The following is a 13,280-nucleotide window of genomic DNA, read 5'->3' as shown; positions in this document are numbered from 1 at the left end:
GAAGAAAATATTTGTTTTATTTAAATTGGAAAAGAAAAAAGGAAAAGGAATAATATAATAATATTTATTATTATTACTATTCATCATTTTCTTCACTCTCACCAAACCCTAGCTGCCGAAGACACCTTTATCTCTGTTCATGTGTTCTCCGTCCAGTCGAGATCTCCACCTTTGTAGTCATCCCTCCATTTTGTTGACTAAGAACTAAGTCGTAAGAAAAAGTCTCATTTGCTGCAAGCCACTAGTCGCATTTTTACTTCATTTGAAGTCGAGCGCCTTTGCGCCGCTTGTTCCTTCGTGCATCGCATGTCTGGCCGCACCGGTCTCCTTCATCACCATTCGTTCACCGGTTCTGCCAAAACTTCCAGTCATTGTCAGTTGCCAGATTTTAGTGACTTTATGTGATTGTTGGGGTTTTGTTGTACTTTTTCTTAATTACCCCTTGAAGTTAAAATAATATTAATTTTTAGATCTTTTGGAAGAAGATGATAGAAGACAGAAAGGGCTAGCACACCTACTACCTTTCGTGATTCTAAATGTATGAAGACTTTGAAGGTTTTGAGAAGGACGAAACTTGAAGCTCCAATATTTTCAATAACTAATCGAAGACTTTGAAGATTTGGTGGAATTTAGAAAAGTGGAAGATAGTGGAGATGAATTCTTTTCGGCTTTGAATACCTAAATGTGCATAATTTCAACAAGGATTTGTTATTTAATTACAATGTATTTGAGTTTTAAGTGAACAATTGTATTTAAACTATTTTTTAATTGAGTAGACGCATTTGGGATATTGTTTCATTTATTTATTTTTTAGATTTCTCAGTTTTGCTATTCTAACAATTTAAAAATAAATTTGCTACTTTCCTAAAGTAAAAGTCATAATTTATTATTTTTCTTGATAGCCCTAGAAATAAATAAATAAGTAAAAGCAAAAAATCCATGCAATTTTTTAGGTAATTTGAGACATTTTCTATTAGTATATATGGGCGTTGAGCTTAATTTTTTTTTGTCATTTTTATAAGGGATAACCATATAAATGGAAAATTTTAAAGTTTACTTTGTAAAAGTAGCAAAAGTACTATTTTAATTATAAAAATAGAAAACTAAAAAATAAAATAATAATGGTTACAAATAGGACTTAAGTGTCCACCTTCTAGAATATAATAATTATGAAAAAGAGAAGTAAACCATAATTAAAACGCAATCCCAAAATATCAAATCAAACCATTTATAATTTTTTTCTAAAAAGAAAATCCAAAAGATTCAAATCCTTCAAATCTCTCCCACAATCTTTTCATCTTCTTCAGTCGTGGCCCCTTCTCCTTGCAAAGAAGGTTTTGGACTTCTCACTCTTTAGCTTTTCATCTTCTTCCTTCAAGCTATTGCTTTTAAGCTTCAAAATATGTTCAATGCATAGCATTCAAAAATATTTGTTACTCACAATCACTTGAATATAGCTTTGGTCTCGAAAATCTCTTATAATTCTCATTTTCCTGAAAAATTCATATTAATTAATTCCTTGAACATGAAAATATCCAAAACTTCCTTAAAAATTCCAAAAAATATTAAGACAGCCCAAAATAATTCAAAAACAGCTCATTGGAGCCCATTGACATGGTGTAGGGGCTGACTGCACACGCATGGTCTAGGGTCTATCGCATGCTAACCTCACTGAGGTGGGGCGCGCACCATGTGCTAACCTCACAAGAGTTGCAGCATGTGTGCTTGTCGCCTACCCAGTGCCCCACGCATGTGTGGTGTGTGTTGGTGCTCTCCACCCACTGTGCGTCGCGCTAACCTCTTACGTCAGTGTTATGCGCACAACTTGAGCACACGCGCCTTGCCACTCAACTGTGCCATGATCTTGTCATGTACGTGCAATCTGACCCAAAATAACCTCTATAACCTAAACGCCAAGCCCATCTCATCTATACATGTATGACTCGCAGCCACTACCAAGACACTGCTTTACTTCCAGAATCATAACCTATCTTTGAAAAATCGTAACTTAAATTCGTAACACTTTTGACAAAACTTCCTTCTACAAAGTTGCTCTAAAATGTTGTACCTTTCTTACCTTAAATTTGTGAAGACAAATTCCAAGTAAGGAGTTATGTAACCCTCTGGAAGTTCACCTTGCTCAGATTCACCCGAGAAATGACCTTCTCGCCTTCCCTTGATCCAATTGTAAACCTTCTTGATTCCAAATTAAATAGCAGCCCTCTTTCACAAACTAGACTCAAATTGTAAACTTTTAAGATCAATTTGAGTGATTTTTCACGAGTGAATTGTATGAAAACGATTGTTGAAGTTAGTCTATTTATAGACTCCTTTGCATGCGATTAAAATGACACTTAATCCTTGATAAGATTCATATGTAATATATATTTTGTAGGTGAGATATAGAACTTTTCGATACATTTTAAGAATTTATATATACACACATATACGAAGGTTAGAATTTTTTTTTTCCAAAATTTAAAATAAAGAATTTTAATGTGAACTTGAACCTTTTATCCAAATCATCTTTTTCTAAGCAGAAAAATTGACCATATACAAAAACTAAATAAAAATAAAAGATAAACAAAACTTTCACTTATTTTTTGGATCTACAAACGTGATGGTTGCCAAAATTCTAAGGAGAAAAGTTGAAAAAAAAATTGTGATTTAAATGTAGTAAGAAAGAAATTAATTTACCGATCTAAATGAATGATTAAAATAAATGATAAAAAATTCTTTCTATTTGTTATTTTGTGTGTTATTCCCAAGTTTGTAAGAATTACGAAAATTGATTGGTAGATGATATTTATGGAGCCATGCTCGTGGTTTAATATTAGATCGCTGTCTCTCCACAGCAGTTCACGTGCCTTCAATCCATTTTGAAAAGCACTTTGATGGCTCCATAAACACCCCCACACCCATTCCATATCTATTCTATTATTATTACATTTCACAATCCCATTTATTCCCCTCCACTCCTTCTTCCATTCCATTTTCAATCACATGTTTCTTAGGTATCTCATTTTCTCACCTATTAACCACAATTCTCCATCCATAAAAGTGTTACTAAGCAGAAGACTTAATTAAATCCATAAATAAATAGACTGAACAACGCAACTAACAAATAGAGAGAGAAGACAATTTGGTGGAAACATAATTTAATCTGAAGCCTCATATTATAGCCTATGAATCCTATCCTACAACAGTGGTAAACTCAAATCGGTCATCTATTATGAAACATCCCTAGTGCCTCAAGTCTAGCCCTTCAATATCCAATTTCAAAACAACAAACTAGATTACTAACCCTAAAGAGATAAGAAAGACCTTCCAAAGAATTTAACTCTTCTCTGATAAAAGCTACTTGCTCTAACCTTTGTGTGTGATAAGATCAAATTTAAAATGAAGTGCCAGTGACAACATTGATGTTATCTTTTATTTTGTGCAATAAACTTCTTCTCAACTCATCACTCTTAGTCAGTTTGTTCAATTTTATTTTCATTTTTAACAAATTCTTAAATTAATTAGATTTTCCTCTTCGTTTTTTGGTCATTTATTAACATTTTCTCTAAAATGTGAAAATATATTCCCATATTATGTGCATGTTATTTTTGCTATTTGATTAATTTCAAAAAGATTAACTTTAACCGACAAATTTAAGATTTATTGAAAACACACCAAATACAAAGATTAACTTTAAGCAATAAATTTAAGATTTATTGAGGGTACACTGAATAAAATTCAACATACTTAAACTAGTATTAAAATGTTATTAAGATAAACAAAAAGTTGTTTCAAATGTAGCAAAATGAATCAAAATATTTATAAATACAAAAAAAAAATCATAATCTATTAGTAATAAACCACAATATATTACAATAATAGACTATTATTTATCTTACTAATAAATAGGTAATAGATAGATTATGACGTTTTATTATATTTATAAATATTTTTACTAATATTACCATTTGAAGCGGTTAAAAAATGTGACGGAATATGAAAAGAACAGCAATACTCATCAATCCTAATCAAGTAATAAAAGAACAAAAAATATATTTTGAAACATTCATTGTTTTCAATTCCAAATCAATTTAGTTATTTGAAAGATATTTATATTTAATTTGGACTATTTTAAATGGAAAGAAAAAGTACCCTTATATTTCGATAAAGAATTTAAGGATCAAATCCCAATTTATTGAGTTGGGAATTTGAATTAAGCAAAATCAAACATTTTAATATACTTTGACTTAATATATTTAATTTCTCGAGTCTACTATGGATGTATTAAAAATCATTCGTGTGACAGAATTATTTTAAAATTAATTGACAAAAATAGTTGACGTGTCATTATTTTATATATATATGTAGACAGGGTGACATGTCACTTCAACATATATCACCTTCTTGAAATGTGAGAAAGAATAGAGGTGATACACATTGATGGGTGTTAAGGGGTAGGATTATAAGGATGTGGTCACATTGCAGTGGGGTAAGCTTCTTTTAGGTTTGTTTGATTTATTATTTGTTGAAGTGCCAATGGGTGTAGTGGGTTTATAGAATGTGGGCACACCTATGTGATTGCCTTAGGATGTGGCAAAAATCAAAGAATGTGAAAATATCAATACTATCAACAAGAGTGAAACATTATGTGTTAACACTAGTGGAGACGACATTTATGATTCTAAGGACGAATTGAAAGATTCAGCTTTGTCCCATTCAACATTCTTATGATAGGGTGCTTGATGGTGTGACGGGTGGGTATATATGAATTGGGATTAATTCTTATGATAGGGTGCTTGATGGTGTGACGGGTGGGTATATACGAATTGGGATTCTAATAGTTAATGATGGAATAATTGTTTTTTTAAAATGATTTTTCTATTATAGTTTAGGGGTATGTGGCAACCATGTATTTGTACCTAATTTTTTTTTAAGAAAATTGTATCAAATGATAAAAATATTTTTAAAAAAACAGCTATAACACCTATACTTTTTTATATTGTGAATATAACAAAATTAGTGATATCAGATGGCTATCAGACGATAATTATAAGTCTATCTTGAAAGGCTATTAGAAAATAATTATAAGGTTATCGACTTTAAAATTTCTTATTTTTGCAATTTAAAAAATATAGTAGCACGACCCTATTGTTATAATTTCTTTTTTTTTTTTTTTTTTTTTTTGCTACTTCTGCCCGAGCTTTTTTTTATTGCTTTTCTAAAAAGAGAGCTTGATAAGTGATAAAAAAAAATATATGAAAAAAATGTTTGGCCTATTTTCTTTTTATTTTTTCCACTTTTGCAACCTAGCTATAGTTACTAATGGTCTGTTTGGTGGAAGAAGTAGAATGGATGGAATGAGTTATTATGTTTGGCACACATGGATTAACACAATCGAGGATTGGGGTTAGAAAAATATAGAGGAATGACCTAATCTCCCATTCAAGAAAAATGTAATTATTTAAAAGTTGTATTAAAATAAATAATTAGAGAATGAGGTGTTAGCCCACACGATTAAGCATAATGGCAAAAGAATAATTAAAAAAAGTTTATTATTAAAAATTAGTAAGAATTTATTTTACATCAATAAAATAAACCATTATAAAAATTTATGAGAAAATAGAAAATCAGTTTTAAAAAATTATTCAGGATCTTTGCAAAAATTGTCTTTAGTAAATGAGTTTTAGTGCAAATTCCAAAAATAAGTTTTAAATTTAGTATTTTTCTCGTTAGAAAACAAAAAGAAAATCTTAAGAACGTTTGAGACAATAAGTGAGTTATAATAGTCTATGGTTATAATAGTACGTAAACTATAATAGTATATGGTTATTATAGTATGCATTTGAGATACAGAATATTATTGTTTGTGTTTCGGGTGCAGAGTATTATAGTTTGTATTATTATAATTTGTATTTGGAGTGTATGTTATTATAATATGAGTTTTTCACTACTTTCATTTGACAATACATGAAATATAAATTGATTTTATTAAAGCTTATTAATTAGGATATTAATTTAATAAATTTAGTTTTAATAGGGGTTTTTCACTGCAAATCAAGAAATATGCATGATCCTTTTATACATAATTTTAAAAATATGTTCGAGAAACTACCAAAATTCGACACACATTTCATACATGTAATTAGGTACTAAGTTTCCAAAATTTTACCCAATTTCAGTTCATGTTTCTACCAATCATATATCATTTCATCATAAACTCTATCATTAATAGTTATTGATATGCTATGGTGATAGAAGACTATGAGTAATAGAATCTAAAATTTTGTTATAGCTTGTAAATATTTTAATTTATTTTACTATTTTAAAAGATACTCCATTTATATTTAAGGTGGTAAAAAAATTATTTATAGTTAATTTTTAAAAGTTAAAAAAACAATAAATAATTATAAATGCAATCAAAATAATTAACTAAATGAAAATTGAAAATTATGGAGATAGTAATCACATACAAAATAAATGAGAGTTTAACTTTTGCAATTTTCCTTCTAGTACAATAAAAAAAAAATGTCATAATGCAAGCAAGATGTCATGTTCACACCTCATCAAAATATAATAAGCGAGAAATATGTCAGCATAGTTGACAAATAAAATAAGTTTTAAATTAATATATTTAAAAAATAGTATCCACAAATATGGTAAAAACAAGTTATAGTAATTAAGTTCATAGCACACATACTTTATTATTATTTGTGAAAATGACAAAAACAAAAAGTCGAACTTACTCTTGTTGCTAATATACATTTAATACACCTTATACACGTTTAATAGACCTAATATCTCTTGATACACCTTATACATTTAATAAATACACATGATACACCTGATACTATTTGATACATTCAATACATTTTGATACATACCTGAAACATCTTGATAAACATAAATATATTTCATTGTTACACTTGATTCTTCTTGATAGTAAACTTGATACCCCTTACATCTTGATACACTTGATTAGTTTGATACACTTAAAGGCTTCATTTATAAATTGGATACACTTGATACACCGTTAATAAACTTGTTATGCTTCATTGGTACACTAAACAAACTTGATGCGTTTGATGTACATGATATGTTTGATACACTTAGTATTCTTCATTTATACATTTGATTGATAAAATAAAGTCATACTTATACACTTGATTTACTGTTGATATACATTTGTAAACTTTATTCATATACTTGATAATGATTCACTTTATTGATATGTTTTAACAATATATTGTTGATATGTTTAATAATAATACACTGAGTTATATCATTCATATACTTAATAATATTATAATGAACTACATAAAATTTGAAAAAAAGAAAATCACGTAGTATGTGTATCAACTAACTAATACATATAATATAGTTATATCACAACATTGATAAACAAAACTGAGACAAAGTAAAACCAAAATAAAATCAATGTAAAAAATAAAACAAAATTATTTGAAATCATATTTAACTCAAAATACACATAAAAGAAAGTAAAAGAAATCACAAATGAAGTTAAATTACCCTGATTAACAACCATTATATTTCATATTGCAATTATTGTACTATTGATATTCTAAAATCAAGATTAAGACAGAAAGAACAAATAATTTTTCTCGTATAAGAATAAATAAATACTTAAGGCTTTAAAAATTAAAAGAATAAATAAATAATGAGTAGGACATTAACAAGAGAAAGTGAAATAAGTAATTGAATGATAGTTTAGGAATAATAACAAATTTAAGATAGAGTGTACTTTTATAAGTAAAATTTTTTCCATATTTTCAAAATTCTAAAACAATGTGTTATATTTGATATATCATATTCTCAAAATGCTACCTTCTACAATTTTCCTTAAAAATAAGTGTAAAAACAAACCATTATTGATAAAACAATCAAAATATTTACAAAATATAATATATATATATATATATATATATATATATATATATATATTCTATCAATTATTGAATGATGGGATAAGTGCTAGATTTCAAATTTTGTTATATTTTGGTACTTCCATTTAAATAAGGAGTATTTTTAAAAATAACAAACTATAGCATGTCAATAACTATCCGTGATAGAATTTACTATAGATCGTAAATATTTTGTAAAATCTACTCTATTTTAAAAAGAAAATTAAATAAAATGTTGACATTGGTTGCACATGATCTATTATAATGTATTAACAATATATAATTTATTGTCTCAAAATACAATTAGTCTCGACCTAATTTTTCATATTTTTTTATTTTTCATTTTCATCATTGTTGTGTTAAAATAAATAAATAGTTAATTAACTTATGATAATATTTAGATACATTATCTTGAATATCACACAACTTTCTAGAATCCTTTTTCACCACTTACTATTAAAATAAGTTAAGAAAAGAAAAAAATAAAATTTGTGGCATAACAAATTATATCTAAACAATTAGGTAAGTATTGGAATGCACCTCAACATTTAAAGAGGTGAATAAAATTTTGTTTATTTTTTAATCTTTTGTATAATAAACCTAAATATTTGGAAGATATATAACTTAAATTATAAGTTGAGTCTTTCAACACATTTATATTTGAGTTTATTAAAATTGTGAACTTAAGGAATTTTTTTTAATATATTCTTAAACTGTTTGATATATATTTCAATATTTTTAATTTTCTCTAAAAAGTTAAGTAAGTTAACTTAAACTTTTATATTAAAATAATTTTTTTAAAGAAAAATGGTCAAAAGTTAGAACATTTAATAAAAAACTTACATTTTAATAAACTTAACTTTATATAAATTTTGTTTTTAGTGGTTTTTTTCTACGGAGTGTAAATAGTTTATCTTTTTTTTGCATTTAAAAAAAATTATTATTAAATTACAATAAAAAAAAATGCTAAAATAATATCTACTATTAATTTAAATGCCAACATCTAATTGATCTTACATAAAAATTGGTTAAAAATAAAAATAGAATACAAATAATATTTGCTTGTGAGGTTCGATCCCTGAATAAGACTTTTCTACTCGATCTCGACTCCTCATAACAAAGGACAGAGACTGCCTATTGGGATCAATGCCCTAAATCTCGTAGATTGTAATTTTTTTAATACACAAATTATATATTTAATAAATTAAGAAGCTATTTTATTTTACATTTAGTTTGCATTAACCCAATATGATTCAATAGACTAACATCTAACACTATTTTATGTAACTTAAGTATGTATATGGTTGACATATAAATGAAAATTGTACTCAAGTAATAACGTAAATGGTTTGTAGTATGTGGATAATGTTGGATACATTATTCAAGCGATACTACGAATATGACTAACTCTGTCATTTTTACAATAGTTGTAAAGTGTTACAAATGATCGTTCAAGTGAAGACATGCAATAAAAGGTATCTTAGATAAGAAGATAAAGATCGAACGGTGAAATATTTAGTTTCTCTTTCTAATACTGTTACGTGAAAAGAGATTAGCATTTCAATAAGATGACTATAGACCTGGCGAGAAAGATGAGATGGTGGGGTTGGGAGAGTAAAATGAAAAGTAAGAATTTGGTTACTTTCTTCCTTTTATTTTAATTTTAAAGCATGCTTGATTTATAAATTAGATAATGTATGTTGAAAATTGAATTAAAATTAATAAACCTTACCATAGTTGAGTTATAAACCTTTTTCAAAGAAATTGTGTTGATTTTATAAACATGTGACGAACTACTATCACATTATAACTCTAATTAAGTAGTAATTAACTTTAAAATAATCAAACTTATTTAAGCATCATCGTGATCTGAGACCCCAAATAATATATTAGTCTAATCTACCTGATTAACCACAAAGTCCACGACTGCTACTCATTTAATCAATTTATAGGTTAGCAGAAATTATGTTCCATAATTTTTAATACTTAAAGACTCTGTTTGGTTGATTATTTCACCTATTTGTTTTTGTTTTTGTTTTTTTTTTTTCTAATTTTTGTTTATAAAAATAAAAATTGGTAGATTTTGTTTTATGTTTTGAAAAAAATATTTTGTTTTAAAGATTCTTTTTTCATTTTCAATCGTTTTTAAAAAAACCAAAAGTGATTTAATTACTAAACACACCTATTTTTCATAACTTAATTTAAAAAAAAAAAAACCAAATAACGAATGAATTACTAATTAATTTGGTTATTGTAATTTTATTATATAATTAATTATTATTAATTTACAATTTTGTTTTGAGTTTTTAGATTTTTAGTTTTTTTATATTTGTGATTGTTGTGTGTTTCTTCCCATTTCTTTTAGTATAGTTTATATATTGTGAAAAGAAACATTTGAATTTTTTTTTGTGAGATTTTAGAAACAAAAAAAAAAATATTAAAAATTAAAATCATGATAACATTTTTGTTTTTTGTTTTTAAAATTTATTCTTGTTTTTCCTAATTTTCATATTTGTTGATGAAACATTTCAATTCTTGAAAACTAAAATCTAGTCCTTTCTTAAAAAAAGTTTAAATTTAGTTTTTTTTATAAAATGGATAACAAAAAAACTAATAAACGAAGAAACTTTAAAAAATTTCTAAACTAACTATCTTCAGGTTCTTTAAAACAATATCAGAATTCGAATATAAAAAGATTAGAAAATATGAATAAATTAAACTATTTCTTTTATATTGTTATATTAATTTAAAAATTGCACCTCTTCCCGAGAGTGTTTTCTGAACAATGACACAACATTATTTCAGATATATACCTTTTTCCTGAAATGATATTAATATATTAAAATTAAAATTAAGATACATTACAAATTTGACCACGTGATTGAAAGAAAAAGTTAGAATTTAGTTTCTATAGTTTGATAAAACCTCGTAAATAGTTTATATGATTTTGATTCATAAATAATTTCTATGATTAATAAAATCGTTACAAATAGTCTATTATAAGTACATTTTATTGATAAGTTTATTGTAGAATTTTTAAAAGTTATAACAAAGATATAATTGTATGACTAAATTATGTACGTAATATATAAAATTATTTTTAAAATAACCTCATTTTCTTTTTATAGAAAACATACAAAACAATAAATCACATCAAAACTTGTTCTATTCTTTTGTTTGAAAGAACTAAAAATATTTTTTTAAAAAAAATAATCAAATGATATTGTGGAATAAGTTTAATGGTTAGCATTTTAAAATTTGAATCTTAATTTGAAAACAGTCATATAATAAAACATAGGATGCAAATTAAATGAAAGTAGTAGTTGAATTTTTACCTCATGTTTAAGATCATAAAATGGCCTAATTTTAACTTTACTCTCTCAACTTCATCAATCTAAATCCTCTTGCTGAATAAGTGATACAATTTGAACCTGTGTGCAATTAATATTGATCTTGACTATTTGGTTATAATTTGTAATAATTTGATAACCGTTTCCTCGTTTGGTAACCATTTTGATAACATTTGCACGCATCCAAATAGTTATTTTTATTATATTTTGATGGTACAATGTTCTATTATTATTCCTTAAAAAAGTTGATTCTTCTTTTTAGTTATTTGTACATTTTCTATTAACTATTTGGGCTACATGTGCTTTTGGATGAGTTTTTTCTTTTTCTTTTTATAAATTATTAGTTTTCGAGAGATATTTCATATTTGGTACATAAACAAATACTAAAGAGGTAAAAGATAGATTTATAAATATGAGTCAAAATTTCAACTTTGTTGTAAATGAATTTAAAAGATAGTGTTTAATAAAATATTTGAAGAGAAAAAGAATAAAATAAAATAAAATTGTTTTAAATGACAAAATTGTTAAAAGTCGATCAATATTAATATTATCAATACTGATAGATACACGTTTACACAGTGAGTAAATATATATACATGTAAGACATTTATTTTTATGGAATTTTACTAAATTTAGTTATAAGGATTAATTTTATTAAATATAACAAAATTAAAAAGTTCAAGAAGTCGACTATATTTTTAGAAATACTTCATGTTTGTCATTTCTTTCCATCTTCCTTCTTATGCATTTTTTTCCTTCAGTTTCATTGTCTTTTTCTCTTCTTCTTTTGTAATTGTTTTTAAATTGTTATTTGGTTGTTTAAGATCATATGTCAAATACAAAAGATCGTGCAAAAGTTGTTGGGATGTTAGGTAGCTAAATTTAATTGATCATGTATCAAAAATAGTTGCACAAAGAATCTTAAAAAAACTCGTATCAAATCTAAATGGTTCTGTACCAAAGAATGAAAAAAAATTGTTTAGATCGATTTGGCTACCCAAATTTAAACAATCAAATGTAAATAATCGTATACCAGATAATCTTTTTAAAAAATTGTTTAGATTTGACTACCCAAATTTGAACGATCAAATTTAAAAGATAATGTGTATCAAATCTAAACGATTTTAAATTTGGCTACCCAAATATAAATGATCAAATATAAACGATCATGTACAAAAATAGCGAAATTTAAACGATAATGTACAAAAATAGCGAAATTTAAACAATCATGTGGCAAAGAATAACAAATTTAAACGATTGTTTACCAAATATATTGCACCTGCTGGATGTCCTTTAATCACGATGGTATTTTTGGTATTTTTATTTTGGGCATGTGAGCTTTTTTTCATTTTCGAAATTGTTCTATACAATGTAAATATTTTGCCGCTTTGTTATATTTCTTAAAAAACCTCGTATTTAAGATATTTTTTTGAAATAAAAAAACAACATTTTATTTTCTAAAAAAAATTAGCTATGTCCAGATTTTATCTTTTTCATGTGTATATCCAATATTTTATACATTTGTTGGTCTCTCCACACACACACACATATATATATAAACATATACGTGCCTGAGACAATGTGGAGCGGCCGACGTCCTTAAAAAGGTTAGTTTTAAAAGAAAATAAAAGTAGTTACCAATCTTTTTTTACGGTGTGATTGAACACTGAAATAAAATAAATATTTTAAAATAAAATCATAAAAAAATTATATGCAAAAACTATAATTGAGTTCGGGAGTTATTTGTGTGTGAGGAAGGTGTTAGCACCCCACCAACACCCGTTTAGCAAACGGTGGCCAAATTTCAAATTTTGAAATGAAAATGTTCTTTAATTTATATTGAAACTAACGTCTTATTTTACCCCTCACTACTCTAATATTTGAAGCAATGATCTCATAAAATAAGTTGAAAACATTCCATCAACTAGACTATATTAAAGAAAATCCTCCCACCTCAAGAAGATGAGAAATTTGTACAATTTCTCAAAATCCTTCGTAGGAATAGCCTTCT

General features: G+C 26.1%; 1 pseudogene; it reads left to right on the top strand.

The window, feature by feature from the left end:
- Positions 1–306: 306 nt before the first annotated feature.
- Positions 307–13,280, top strand: part of LOC116402764 — a 16,872-nt pseudogene continuing 3,898 nt past the window's right edge.

The sequence above is a fragment of the Cucumis sativus genome, chromosome 1 (assembly GCF_000004075.3).
Source record: "Cucumis sativus cultivar 9930 chromosome 1, Cucumber_9930_V3, whole genome shotgun sequence".
Lineage (NCBI taxonomy): Eukaryota > Viridiplantae > Streptophyta > Magnoliopsida > Cucurbitales > Cucurbitaceae > Cucumis > Cucumis sativus.
Note: the sequence above shows the minus strand (reverse complement) of the source record. Positions and strands in the feature narration are given on the sequence as shown.